Raw genomic sequence first — 16056 nt, 5'->3', positions numbered from 1 at the left:
TTTTTTAAACAAACTATAAAACTGTTCATTGTCAGCAAAGCCAAGAGCCACTGCACCAGTGAAAGTTCAAGAACCTTATGCACTAAACACGATCTGCAATGTTCTGTTATTTATTTTTTTTTTGTATGTTTAGAATGTTGAAATGTTTTTGAAGTTAAACAAACAGTATTAGATTTAAAAAAATAAAAAGTGAATTATAATCATCTGGCCTTTAAGCAGGCATCCTTGGTGGAGTTGGAATAAGGAAGAATACATAATGATCAAAGAAATCAGTATTTGAAATATCCTTTGCTGTTAATGTCAAGAATATGAAACACTCACAATGTTCCAATTTTAACCATTATTCCAGGTGGTAGGTATACAAAGATGATGGTTCCATGTCCCAAGGAACTCCTTGAGGAAGGAACAATATAGTCATTTTTCACAATTCACCATTGTTATGTTCTATTAAATCATGACAAGTGCTGAATTAGCAAACACTGAACCACTGCTCTAGAAAACATAAGGTTAGGTTTCTGTAAGCCTCCAGTCATAACATTTTTGTCATCCAATAAATACATAACCCTATTTTATGTGTGTTTCTGTGCAAAACTATTTACTATATATTGCTGATTAATTAAGATCTAACTCACAGTCCACAGTGCTGTGACTCATGTCTGAATAAAGCTTATGTAACACATGTATTTTTCTTGTAAGGCCCATCACAGCCTTCTTGCACTTAGGAACACTACATGACATTTCAGCACTATGCTTAGGGGTGGTCATCGCACACAGCAAAATCACCAACAAAAAGAACAAAAATGTGAAAACCGTAGCCTGAAACAGGCCACAAAAAGGACACCTGTTCACAGTGTGAGAGCTAAAATAAGAAGGCTGCCTGTTTGACCTCAGCTGAGAACATGCATGACAGGTGGCCCAAATCTTTTTCTGTGTTGTATCCGCAAGTGACCATGAAAATGCCACAAGTGTTGACTGGGGGATCACAGATACAGCTTAGCAAGTAGAGAAATGTACAAATATGGAATTGTGAATTACAAAGATCAACTGTGTATACATGGATAATGTGCAAATGCTTGGAATTACAGGCAAGGTCCGAGGAAAGCATAGAGGAAGGAAATAAGAATTTTATGGGCAATGTTGGTGGGAATGTAAACTGGTGCAGCCACCATGGAGAAGAGTATAGAGGTTCCTTAAAAAAACTAAAAATAGAATTACCATATGATCTAGCAATCCCATTCCGGGACATATATCTGGAGAAAACCATAATTCAAGATATACATGCACCTCAGTGTTCATTGCAGCACTATTTACAATAGCTCGGACATGGAGGCAACCTAACTGTCTATCCAAAGATGAATGGATAAAGAAGATGTGGCACATAAACACAGTGGAATATTACTCAGCCATAGAAAATAAAGAAATAATGCCGTTTGCAGCAACATGGATGGACCTAGAGAATATCACACTAAATGACGTACGTCAGACAGAGAGAGAAATATCATATGACCTCTTGTATATGGGGAATCTAAAAAGAAATGATACAAATAAATAGGAATAGACTCACTTACTTATGGTGGCTGGGGGGGAGAGATGGGGGTTCAGGATTGACATGTACCCAGTGCTTCATTTAAATAAGCAAGGTCCTACTGTATAGCACAGGGAACTCTGCTCAATGTTATGTGGCAGCCTGTATGGGAGAGGAGTTTGGGGGAGAATGGATACATGTATATGTACGGCTAAGTCCCTTTGCTGTCCACCTGAAACTATCACAACTTTGTTAATTGGCTATACTCCAATATATCATATCATTTATTTATGGAATCTAAAAAAGAATACAAATGAACTTATTTACAAAACAAATAGTCTCATGGTGATAGAAAACAAACAAGGTTACCAAAGTAGGGGGAGGGATAAATTAGGAGTTTGGGATTAAAATATACAAACTATTATATATATAATAGATAACCAACAAGGACCTACTGTATAGCACAGAGGAATATACTCAGTATCTTGTAACAAGTATAATGGAAGTGAATGTAAAAAATCTATATACATCTATAAACATACATCGGAGAAGGCAATGGCACCCCACTCCAGTACTCTTGCCTGGAGAATCCCATGGATGGAGGAGCCTGGTGGGCTGCAGTCCATGGGGTCACTAAGAGTCAGACATGACTGAGCGACTTCACTTTCACTTTTCACTTTCATGCATTGGAGAAGAAAATGGCAACCCACTCCAGTGTTCTTGCCTGGAGAATCCCAGGGACGGGGGAGCCTGGTGGGCTGCCGTCTATGGGGTCGCACAGAGTCGGACACGACTGAAGTGACTTAACAGCAGCATATGCATACATATGCATACATATGTTACACCTGATACTAACACAACATTGTAAATCAGTTATATTTCAATAACAATTAAAAAAATAAATGATCACATACAAAAGTTTCTAGGCAAGAGTTTGGTGAAAAAGGATGGAGGCAGGCAGAAAAGCAGTCAAAGAGGAAGCGATGCCTAAGCAGAGACATAAAGGGAACAGGAATTTGACCCATAGGTATAAAAGGGAACATTCCAGGAAGAGGGAAATGTGTGTGGGAAGAAAAGGAGACTGAACAGACTGGCAGGAGATGGTCCTGAAAGGCCGTGCATGCCATGCTGAGGAGGTTAGACTTCATCCAGTATAAATATCAATGAATGATATCCTGGTTAAATGAACAGACTCTCAATTTTAATTTCCCTTCTATTTGCTACATTGCTATCTCACATCAAATACCAGGAGGGTATAAATGATTATCTTAGAATAACAATCGCTTGCCCTATTTCTTTTGTAATTTCTCCTACTTAAATTTCATTTCCTAAGTATGGCTTACCTGAAAGTTTCACATTATGATTTATTCACTGAGTAATTTCACTTTAGGAGACAATGTTTTGGCAATGTTTTTATTAGATAAGAATCCAAGACATGGAACATGATATAAATCAACATCTGTCTAGTTTCCAGATAACTACAAGTCAGTCAAATAAAACCAGTCAGAGTAGCTCAATCAAGTAAAACCAGTCAATAGTACTGATATGTCTACACATATCAGTAAACTGCTTTTGACCAAGCAGAGGAAAACACCATGAAGAAGTGAGCCTGTATTTGGAGGAGGTAAAGTAATTCAAAGATAGGAATTAACCAGACTGTCAACTGGTTACATGGGGCCCTATGATAGTTATTGTCATTGTTTATAAGTGTTGGAGTCCTTTCGTTGCTTTACTAGCCTTGGACAGTGCTCAGGCAGTCCTGCCTTTCATTTAACAAATGGGATTGCCACAGTCACCCATGTGACCAGATGTGGTCCCCAGGCAATAGTTCAGATTACTATCATCCATTACCTTTTATATTACTATCATCCCTTATCTGCCCTTCTTTATAAACCCTTAATTATTCTTCATTAGTTTCACTTTTTCCTCTCATCAGTTCTCCACACTTCTTCAAGGGTAACCTTTTTAAAGTGGTAAAGCCAACACATTGCTTTCCAGCTTGGAAATCTTCAGCCTCCTTAACATGGGTTCAAGACCCAGCTTGCTTAGGTTTCCCTTAACTCTTTCATGATTCTCATGTTTACATTCAGTGTTTGAGCTAGTAGACCACTTTTTAACACTCTTCTTCCAAACCATGATTTGTCCTGCCTCATGACCTTTGCACATGCTGCTCCTCCAGTCAAAAACATTGTTCCCTAGTCCCCACCCACAAATTTCTATTTATTTATTCAGTCTCATCTTAGACAGCTTCCCTGAGAGCTCAGTTGGTAAAGAATCCACCTGCAAGTGGGAGACCTGGGTTTGATCCCTGGGTTGGGAAGATCCCCTGGAGAAGGGAACAGCTACCCATTCCAGTATTCTGGCCTAGAGAATTCCATAGACTGTATAGTCCATGGGGATGCAAAGAGTCAGACACAACTGAGCAACTTTCATTTCCAGAAAGCTTTCCCTAACCACCCCATCATTCTCCCTGTCCTAATGGGATTCCCATCATTCTCTACATTTTCCCTAACAAAGCACAGGTCATCTTGTATCATTCCTTCCTATTTACTTAACTATCTTACCCCATTAGACTGTAGGCTTTATCACAACAGAGACTGTGTTCTATTTTGCCCTGCATTCCAAGAGTGAACACACTGCCAACACTGTGTTCATAAATGTCTGTAGAACGTGTGAATAAATGAGTGACTCAATACTGGACCCTTCGTCCAAGGAGACAAGACAGCATTTAGAATCTAAAAAAAGGACAGGTATGATTCCAGTTCTGCCAGTTACTGGCATGTATTGTGGGTGAGTCACTTATCGTTTCTGAGACCCAAATCTTACCTTCAAAATAAAGAAGACAGTAACACCTATTTCACAGAATTGTAGTGATGGTTGTTTAAAATGTACACAAATAGGTCCTATAAACTGCAATTTATTAAATATACGTTAGCTGGTACATACATAGAAAATACACATTTTTATTGTTCAGGGGGTTAATGTTTTCAATCACTAATTTCATCTGAAAAGAGTTTAATTTGGTGCTGTGGGTGCAATTTTATCCTATAAATGAAATTCATTGTACTGTGAATAGATTAGGATATTAGGACTCTCATGAAATGCACCAGGAAATTGGAAATGTTCTAAAAGAAGAGGCTAAGTAGAAGGAGGCTGCTATAATTCTAAGCTTCCAGCATTTATTGAAAAAAGAAAATGAAGAAATATACCATGCAAAGAATTTTTAAAATTCTCTAATATAAAAAGAATATGGCCCATGATAACTTTATTTGCTGACACTAAAACAATAATTTATAGCCAACCCATTTTCTGTGTGGTCAAGTGGAAAACTGGACATTGCAGATTACATTGGGACATGGAAACGATGGCAATTCTACTCTTCAGTTCATTCAGCCATATAGAACTTTCAGCTTGCTTCTCTATAGACCCTGCAGGGAAAGCTTCATGGGCAATAGCTTAGCTTCATTAAATGACCAGGGGAGCTAATGGACAGTCATGCTGATCTCTTCATGCAGCAAAAAGAGTATTTTTCATTGTTGGCTTTCAGACCACTTCCAAATCTACCTCTTTTTCAAGATCAGCTGTCATTGCTTCTATTTCTAGATCAGCAATCATTTTTAAAGTTTAGGAAACTGGCTAGTTTATCTGCATATGTCCTACCAATGAACTCCAAAATGGAATAGCTAATTTGTTCAAATAAAACAAGGGCCTAGTCAGATCAATTCCTGGCCCCAGACCTCATGTGTAAGTGAAAGTCACGTCAGCAGGTAGATTTTTCAGTTGCTGTTTTTTCTAAATTACAAAGATATAGTTTCAGTTCAGTTCAGTCGCTCAGTCGTGTCCAACTCTTTGCGACCCCATGAATCACAGCACGCCAGGCCTCCCTGTCCGTCACCAACTCCCGGAGTTCATGTCCATCGAGTCGGTGATGCCATCCAGCCATCTCATTCTCTGTCGTCCCCTTCTCCTCCCGCCCCCAATCTTTCCCAGCATCAGAGTCTTTTCCAGTGAGTCAACTGGTCACATGAGGTGGCCAAAGTATTGGAGTTTAATAGTCTAGAAAATATTTCCCCAATTATTTCCCCTGAGTTCAGATAATAAGGTAGGCAGGCCCTCAGCTCCCCTTCTTTTAGTTTATCTCCGCATATCCACACTTCTTCATCTCTATTTCCCACTGTTCTCTTAGGGGAGAAAATATCCATCTTTTTCGGGAGTTTACTCTTTCCTATCTATGAGCTCTGTACCTCTTGTCTTCTCTTTATATACACTAGACAGGAAAAGGGAGTCAATAAACTTACTGATTAACTGACCTTGAAACCACACTAATACCTCCCTCCACATTACATCTTCAACAACTACACTGACCCTATTTGACACCTTGAAACATGCCCCAAGCTTTCCCTCCCTCCCTTCAAACAAACAAAAAGTGTCACTCAGGCAATTCATCCCAACAAACACTTACCTAGTATTTAAATATGTACAAAGAACTATGATGGCACCGCCAGGGACAAGAGAAATAAGATCATCTCTTCCCCAGAGGACCGTCCCATCTGGCCCAAGAAATGAGACACACAGTGAGATGCTGGTTTGAAGAGCCTGGCTCTTCTGCAGGCCTGGTGAGTTGCTCATCCCCTCTAAACCTCAGTAAAACAGAAGTTCGTCTGTAAAACAGAAGTGATAATGGGGCAAACCATTGGGAACTACTGTGGGGCTGAATGCATTAATTTATAAATGTGAAGTACTCAACACAATGTGGCCCAAAATCAGTGAAAGATAAGTGTTTTTTAAAAAAAATAAATTGAATATATATAATATGGTAGAAAATTTATCTCCACAATTTCTGAATGACTTGCCAAGTAAATGTTCTGTGATCCTTTCGTAAAATATACTAAAGGAGAAGCCATGGGGCTTATCATGAGGAGCCATTGAAGAGTTTTTAAGCAGGAATCTAACATGATAAAATTTATATTAAAAATAAAAGTTTACAAGTTGAGTAGTGAAAACATAAATAAAATCTAATTATCCATCTATCTATCATTTCTGCATGTATCATTTATGCTTTATGTTACTAGAAGTTGGGCAGGGAAAAATACAAATCAGGCTGATAACAGATTATTCAGCGGGTGTGGGTAAGAGGAAATGAAGAGATTTGTCTTTATGCACATCTGCACAGTATTGTTTCATGTGATAAAATTACTGTTTTAACCTGAAAAATAGCAAATGGAAAAAATTAATTTTAAAAAGATCACTTAGTCTGCATTTGGAGAAGAGAATGCCAGGTGCTGAGGGTGGGAACTGGAAGGCCAGGTAGGGAATTTTGGTAACAAAGCAACAGTTGATATGGCCTAGACACGTAAGTAGAACTAATGTGCTGAATGGCAGGGGGTGAGGGAATCATGAAAGCAAGAGTGGAATCAAAAATGACTCCTAGGTTTTTGGTTTGAACACCTGGGCAGGTGATGGTATCATTTGTGAAAGGAAAGAGTGGCCACCTCATGCAACGAGTTGACTCACTGGAAAAGACTCTGATGCTGGGAAGGATTGGGGGTGGGAGGAGAAGGGGACGACAGAGAATGAGATGGCTGGATGGCATCACTGACTCGATGGACATGAGTTTGAGTGAACTCCAGGAGCTGGTGATGGACAGGGAGGCCTGACATGCTGTGATTCATGGGGTCGCGGAGAGTGGGACACAACTGAATGACTGAACTGAACTGAACTGAAGAGTGGGGAAGGGACAGGTTTGGAGAGGGGGGTGCCAATAGATTAAAGTGTTCTGTTTTATAAATGTTAGGTTTGAAGTGCCTTTTGACATCCATATGAAAGTGGATTTACCTCTGGACTGTGTTATTTAGGATGTGAATCGGGAGCACTATATGAACATTAGCATTACAAAGGAACATCGTGGGAGGGAAGGCATTCTTCCTGCTACTTTAAGATACTGCTTTCCTACAGACCAAGAGTTGCTCTTGCCCAAAGAAACATAGCACAGAGATGGCTAGTTCTCTATTCCAAGATCTGTTCTCTCTTTCTTCTTATGTAATTGAACCTTTGATTTTTAATTGGGCACAGGGCCAATTGCAGCTGAACTCATACCAGTGAGCTACAAAAACCACTGTGTGCCAATTTCAGGAAAACCACATTAAAATATAGTTGATGGGACTTCTCTGGTGATCCAGTAGTTAAGAATCTGTCTTTCCATTCAGGTGACATGGTTTCAATCTCTGGTTGGGGAGAAAAGACCCCACATGCCATGGGGCAACTAAGTCTGCACTCCACAACAAGAGAGCCCACATACCCTAGAGCCTGTGCTCTGCAACAAGGGAGGCCAGGACATTGCAGCTGGAGAAGCCTGAGCACCAAAACAAAGAACCTGGCACACAGCAACAAAGACCTATTTCAGCCAAAAAAAAAGTTATGAAATATACTTGACTTGTTCCTTATGTACGTTCTTTCTATATCTCTTTCTCTATCCTGCTATTAGAGATAGATATGAGTGCTGGAGCTTCAGCAGCTAGACTATGAAGATGAGGTCCATACCAAAGAATAATGGAGAAGAAAACTGAAAGAAGCTCAAGTCCCTGAAGATTCAAAGGAATCATCATACCAACCCCAGCCAACCTTCTTGTTGACTTCCTTTATAAAAAGAAAAGTTAACATTTTTATCATGTTTGCTAAGTCACTTCAGTCGTGTCCGACTCTGTGCAACCCCATAGACGGCAGCCCACCAGGCTCCCCCATCCCTGGGATTCTCCAGGCAAGAACACTGGAGTGGGTTGCCATTTCCTTCTCCAATTATCATGTTTAAGCCACTATTATTTTGACTATTCTGTCATATATTGTCATCAAATCTATCCTGAGAAAGAACAAAAAGAAGGTACTGTTCGTTATAGGATCGGATACTTTCAAAGTTCCTTATCCTTCTCTTTCTGACCCTCCAATCAACAACTTCTATATTCATTATTGGAATTTGCTATAATTTTCTCCTTTTGCTATTTTTTTCAGGTTTGAAACCTTTCCTGAACACGTAAAATGAACTGGGTTTATAAAATAAATCTGGACACTACTTTTTTTCTTTGTCCAGGATCATTTAAGAACACTGAAATTATCTGTTCTTTAAAAGCTAGACAAGATTCAGCTGAGAAACTTACTGATTCTGGTGTCCTTTTTAAACAGTTGATCTTTGGTTATATTCCCAATGTATGCTATAGACATTGGTTGATTCAGGTTTTATACTTCTTCCTATGCCAACTTAGATCATTTGTACTTCACTAGGAAAACATCTCTCTCCTCTAGATTTTCAAATTTATCACCAAACTGTTACATTCTGTTTTACCTAGACTCTTTTTGTATCGTCAGTTAAACTTCCTTCCCTATTTCTAAACACTTTTCTCTCTTCTTCACCTTTCCTTACATTGAAGTCCTGTCCCAGTTCCTTTGCTTGTTTTGTGCCCATTCTTATGTATTTTCTTTAGGCGGGGCACAGCCTCAAATATCTCTCTTTAACCCTGACCCATGAATTTATGTATATTGGCTCTGCTTGGACCCTTAGGTTTTAGTCCTTTTCTCTAAGTAATTTACCATTTCAGATACTGCTGAAATTCAAAGACAGTCTGATCGCTTTGCCCTTGTAACCACCTTTCTCTTTCCACCTGAAATTATGAGATTTCTCTCTATCCTGCAATTCAGCAATTTTACCAGGATATGCCCAGATAAATCTTTTCAGTCTTTCCTGGGACACTTTCAAACTGTAGTCAGATCTTTCTTCAGCATTCTCATCCCTCTGTTTTTTTTCCCTTTAGCTGGAAAAGTTCCTGTAATTCTCAGGTTTTTCATTGATCTTTCCCCCAAGTCTGTTCTCTTTTCCATCATGAGTTCCATTTCTTTGAAAGTTTGCTCTGTGTCTTAATAAATTTTATCTTTCAGACCAGCACACAGCTCTTCACTAGGAAGGACAATTCTCTTCTCCCTCCATCTATGGAATGTTTCCATTTATAAATCACATTTTAATTTTAGATAGTCTGTTTCATGCTCTTTATATCCTTAATTGCTCTTTTCACTGTTTTATTCATATTACTTTTTATCTTCTCCAGCAACTATATTTCAATAGGAGTTCATTTCAAGAGTCATACTCAGCCTCCTGTCTCTACCTGGTCCATTGGTGGACCTTATCATTTTCCTTTGCCGAAATATGGAAGCTCAGATACAGCTGCTGGATACTTTAAATGGACAAAGATTGAAAATTAAGACATACTCTTCTCTGTTCTTTGGGGCAGATGCTACAGCAACAGGCAGGCTTTTATCCTATCAGTTCTGCACCCAATTTCCTCCCATTTGTTCATTCTCTGGAGTAGAGAGGATTCAGCTACTCCTCAGTCACTCAGGGTCCAGGAAAGCTGTATTCTGAGAGCAGGTCTCTGCTGGAACTGCCTAGAATGCACCAGTATTCAGTTCAGTTCAGTTCAGTCGCTCAGTCGTGTCCAACTCTCCGTGACCCCATGAATCACAGCACGCCAGGCCTCCCTGTCCATCACCAACTCCCGGAGTTCACTCAAACTCATGTCCACAGAGTCGGTGATGCCATCCAGCCATCTCATTCTCTGTCGTCCCCTTCTCCTCCCGCCCCCAACCTTTCCTAGCATCAGAATCTTTTCCAGTGAGTCAACTCTTCACATGAGGTGGCCAAACTAATTATAATTACTTCACCAGTAATATCCAACAGCCTCCAGCCCACCCTCAGAGCCTTCTGCAAAGTCCCAACTACTCTGTTCTGAAATGGACAGATGAGAGTTGGGAATAGAGAGGAATAAAATCATATTGAAGCCACCATATTCCCAGAATGCCTTCTGTGTGTGGGAGTAAGGAAGTGTTTTATGTTTCGTGTTTGTGTGTATGGGTGGTAAATGAGTGAGTGTGTTTTGTGTGTGTGTGTGTATATGTGTGTGTGTGTGTGTGTGTGTGTATATGTGTATGTGTGTGTGTTAGACAGTCATGTCTGACCCTTTGCAACACCATGGACTGCAGCCTTCCAGGCTTCCCTGTCTGTGGGATTCTCTACGCAAGAATACTGGAGTGGGTATCTATTCCATTCACCAGGAGATCTTCCCAACCCAGGGATCAAACCTGAGTCTCCTGCACTGCAGGCAGATTCTTTACCATCTGAGCCATCAAGGAAGCCCCCAGGGTGTTTTAACTAACACTTACTGCATGATTACTAAGTATTCTGGGTTGAAGAGTGTTCTTCATAGGTTCATGGAACCTATGAACATGACCTTATAGGGGCTTTGCATATGTAATTAGTTAAAATAAGATGAGGTCATATTGGATGAAGGTTGGCCTTAAATCCAATTAATAGTATCTTTATAGAAGGCCATGTAAAGACAAAGAGAGACAGATAAGGAGAATAATGTGTAATGAGAGACAGAAATTGGAGTGATGTGTCTATAAGCCAAGGATCACCAGAGATTGCCAGCCACAACCAGATGCTGAGGCAAAATAGTGTTCTTCTCTAGAGCCTTTAGAGGGAGCAGAACCTTGATGACATCTTAATTTCTGATTTATAATCTCCAGAACTGTAAAAAAATTAATTTATATCATTCTAAGCCACCCAGTTTGTAGTAACTTGTTACAATAAGCCTAGGAAACTAATATACAAGGTTTCAGGTGCAGTGTGAAGAACTTTAATTTTATTTTTTTATCAATTCTCACATCAATTCTATGAGGTAAAGCTATTCCCATTGTATGGACCAGGAAACTGAGACATGAACAATTGAAGCCTCTTTCCCGTTGTCAGACCACACCATTAGTAAGTGATGGAGCCTGGACTAAAACCTCAGCAGGCTGGTTCTTAACCACTGCTTTCCAATAATCTCTCAATGACTTAGGAATTTCAACACCCTTCATATGGTTGCTATTACAGACAAACACATACCAAATAGACAAGGAGTTGACTTGCTAGCATGAAAGAATCTTCTGTAAGCACCTTCCCAAACCGGGAGGAGGGAAGCCAGGATGCATGTAACTAGGAAAGTGATCCAGCAGCCCCTTCATCACTGAGCCTGAGACACTGAAGGGGATAGTGGACGGCATCTAACAGCACTCATGGTCGGCCTACTGCCCTTTGTAAGAACCATTGCTTCTGATGGGTGCTTTCATTGGTTCTATTAGACTAAAATGTTTTCTTCTATAACGGCGATGCAGGGGTTACTAGGCAAAGTTAGAGAAAGTAAATAGTGTGGCATGACTCCTGAAGGAATGCAGTTTCTAAGAGCTACCCGGGTGACAGCAGTGCGCCCTCACACGGGGTCCCTTCCTTTTCCTGTCCCCTCACATCCTGTGACTGTTGCTGCTGTTGCAGCCTCTTCTTGATATTATACTTTTCTGCCTGTGTCTGTTACAGGAAGGTAAGTTCCTCACGGGTCAGGATCGTGTTTTACTCATGAATCTTTCAGCAGCCCAAACACAAATGGCTATTGGTTGTATTCTCGTATGCTTTCAGAATGAGAAAGCTTCTTTATTTCTTTGGAGGATGATTTCTTCCTTTCAATTATTTACACCTTGAATGGAGGAGAATTTTGATTAAGCTGGGCTCATTTAAAGTAAGGAACATGGATTGCCTGAGAGGGGAGTGGAAGACATTCTAAGCGGAGACAATAGCATTGATACACTGCACAGAAACAGGATAAAGGGCTTCACTGGTGGCTCAGCGGTAAAAACACAAATTCAATCCTTGATCCGGGAAGATCCCACATGCCATGGAGCAATTAAGCCTGTGCTCCACAACTACTGAACCTGTGCTCTAGAGCCCAGGAATTACAACCTCTGAGCCCAAGTGCCACAACTACAGAAACACACATAAACCTAGGGCCTGTGCTCCACAGCAAGAGAAGCCACTGCAAAGAATACCCACGTCCTGCAACTAGAGAAAAGCCCATGCAGCAAAGAAGGCCCACGACAGCCTAAATAAATAAATAAATAAGAAACAGGAGGGAGAAAGCACTAGTATGAATCAGGTGAAGGTGATTAGCACTGTGATTAGCATGGCTGGAACAAGGCCCATATTACCTAGAAAATGAGAAAAAGGCAAAACTGCCCTTAATGTCTAAGACAGCAGGGAGAGCCTGTTTTCCACGTGTTGTGATTTTACCAACTCCAGCAAGGGCCCTCTGATTATAGTAAATGACTCCTCAAACCCACTGATACTTTAAAATTAAAGCTTGTTAAATTATAAAGAAGATTAGTCAAAAGAACATAAAAATTTATATAAATCATTGTATCTTAATGGTTATGCATTTACCACATCCTTTACTGAGCACACAAAATGTGGAAATAAAAGAACATCTTTTGGATGGAAGATAGGGAACAATGACAGAAGAGGAAGAATAAAAAAATACATACAACTAATTTCATAATTCTGCCTGGAGTCTTGCTCTATAAATGATGCTGGGTATTCTGTGGGACAGTCTTTAAAGACTATTTATTCCCTAGAAGGATGTAGTTTATTTGCACATTGGAAAATGTAGCATATTAATTCATTAGAGCTCCCTTTACCAACACCCTCCCACCCTAGGAAAAGGAGACAAATATACCAGCTCCTGAGCCATTGAAAGTAAGTATTTTATTCCTATCACATAGAATAGAGTAAGAAAGCATACTTAAGTGATTTTTTTCCCAATTGTTTTTGATCCTGCATTAGATTTGCAAGGAGGCCTTCTAAAAAAGTCACTTCAAAGACAAGTTCAAATCGAATTATTGTTTCTTTTGACAATACTTATTAAGAACTGGAAAGACAGTTAAGTCACTCAGTTGTGTCTGATTCTTTGCAACCCCATGGACGGCAGCACGCCAGGCCTCCCTGTCAATCACCAACTCCTGGAGTTTACTCAAATTCATGTTCATTGAGTTGGCGATGCCATCCAACCATCTCATCCTCTGTCTTCCCCTTCTCCTCCTGCCTTCAATCTTTGCCAGCATCAGGGTCTTTTCAAATGAGTCAGTTCTTCACATCAGGTGGCCTAAGGACTGCAGTTTCAGCTTCAGTATCAGCCCTTCCAATGAATATTCAGGACTGGTTTCCTTCAGGATGGACTGGTTGGATCTCCTTGTAGTCCAAGGGACTCTCAAGAGTCTTCTCCAACACCACACTTCAAGAGCATCAATTCTTCAGTGCTCAGTTTTATAGTCCAACTCTCACATCTATACATGACAACTGGAAAAACCATAGCCTTGACTAGATGGACCTTTGTTGGCAAAAGCAATGTCTCTGCTTTTTAATATGCTGTCTGCTGCTGCTGCTAAGTCACTTCAGTCATGTCCGACTCTGTGTGACCCCATAGACGGAAGCCCACCAGGCTCCCCCGTCCCTGGGATTCTCCAGGCACGAACACTGGAGTGGGTTGCCATTTCCTTCTCCAATGTGTGAAAGTGAAAAGTGAAAGTGAAGTTGCTCAGTCATGTCCAACCCTTAGCGACCCCACGGACTGCAGCCTACCAGGCTCCTCCATCCATGGGATTTTCTAGGCAAGAGTACTGGAGTGGCTTGCCATTGCCTTCTCCGAATATGCTGCCTAGGTTGGTCATAACTTTTCTTCCAAGGAGTAAGCGTCTTTTCATGGCTGCAGTCACCATCTGCAGTGATTTTGGAGCCCCAAAAAATAAAGTCAGAGATGCTGACTTTCATCATCTTAGTCTTTCATAGGAAAGACAGAGATGCTATCAATTTCTCACTTTGGTTGACCTTGTCATTTTCTAATGACATCAGCAGGAATAAGTTACATCTCTCCCAAAGGAAATACAATTTTTGTAAGAGGATTTGTTGAGAAATTGACTATCTAGTAACTTAACACATTTTTATCTTTATATCACAAAACCAAAGAGAAGAATGAAAAATAATATTAGTCAAATTTCCTTAATTTAAAGTCCATTCTGGTGGATTTCCCCGGTGGTCCAGTGATTAAGAATCAGCCTGCCAAGGCAAGGGACACGGGTTTGATCCCTGCTCCAGGAAGAGTCTACATGCTGCAGAGCAACTAAGCCCATGTGTCATAACTACTGAGCCAGCATACCCAAGAGCCTGTGTTCTGCAACAAGAGAAGCCACCACAGTGAGAAGCCCATGTCCTGCAGCTAGAGAGTAGCCCCTGCTCACCCAAACTAGAGAAAGCCCAGTGCAGCCAAAAAATAAGTAAACAAAAGTCACCTTACTAACATAACAAAAGATACCTTTGTCTCTTTTTTAAAAAAGAGTCCATTCTGGCATTCTCACTGCCAAGTATTCCAGGAGGACAAACACTCATGTTAACAAGTTAATAATATTCCTCTTAATGCTAGTACCACTACTAATACTAATAATGTTAGTACATGTAATAAGTCTATATGCCAGTGATACGTGCTTTTACATTCATTTTTTAAAAATATAATTCTCACAAAAACCCCAGGTCTATCTATCTGCATTTCAACACTTGTTAAACACTGGGCCAGACCTGGGTTGAAGCAATTATTTACCAGTTGCATGTGACAAGACAGTTACATCACTTCTCTCTTTTGCCTCACCTGAAAAACAGGATAGTCATAGAACCTACTATACTTAGATGGTTAGCTTTAGGTGTCAACCTGACTGGACCACAAGGTCCTAAGATATTTGGTCAAACACGAGCCTGCCTAGGTGTTTCTGTGAGGGTGTTTTTGGATGATATTAATATTTAAATCAGTAGACTGAGTAAAGCAGATTGCCCTCCCTAAGACAGGTGGACTTCATCCAACCAGTTGAAAGCGTGAATAGAACAAAAGCTGACTCTCCCCAAAGTGAGAGGGAATTCCTCCTGCCTGACTGCCTTTGGACATAGGCTTCTTTCTTGCCTTCAGACTCAAACTAATATATCAGCTCTCCTGTGTCTCAAGCCTCTGCCAAATATCTTTGCAGATCTTGGCACCTGCCAGCCTTCATAATCCTATAAGCTAAATCCTTACAATAAATCTCTCTGCGTGTATACATCTTATTGGTTCTGTTTCTCTGGAGAGCTCTGATTAATACAATTGAGTAGTAAGATCTAATTAGTACAATGAAATAAAGTATTTACTGAGTACAGTGCTCAGTTAAGGTAGCACAAACCACTGTGCAACTACCTCTCTAATAACTGTCATAACAATTTTTTTTAGCCCATTTATGAAGTGAACACATCCCAAGGATGTTCTCTTGGACTCAAAACCCAGAATAAAAACAACAATATTGATCATCCTTGCTTATCATTCATTTTATATACCTTTGTTGGTTGAATTATTTGTTTTAAAGGAACCACAGACTGGCTGATTTTAAGATCTATTTTGGGTTAGTTATTAAATCAATGCTATCAAAGTTGGCTTATTACAGCATCAGGAATTTATTGGCCACCTACTTCTTTTTCCTTGACTTTCCTCCTATATGGATATTTTAGGTCCACCTTCATCTTTTCAAGTGTATTTTTTCTGAAAGAAAGAGAATCTTTGAGAAAAAGAGCAGTTCAATAAATAAACGACTCAATCAATACAATAATA

The sequence above is a fragment of the Moschus berezovskii genome, chromosome 4 (genome assembly GCF_049115385.1).
Source record: "Moschus berezovskii isolate FMDL1 chromosome 4, NW_MosBer_1.0, whole genome shotgun sequence".
In the NCBI taxonomy this organism is placed as follows: Eukaryota; Metazoa; Chordata; class Mammalia; order Artiodactyla; family Moschidae; genus Moschus; species Moschus berezovskii.
This window is presented reverse-complemented; position numbering follows the sequence as displayed.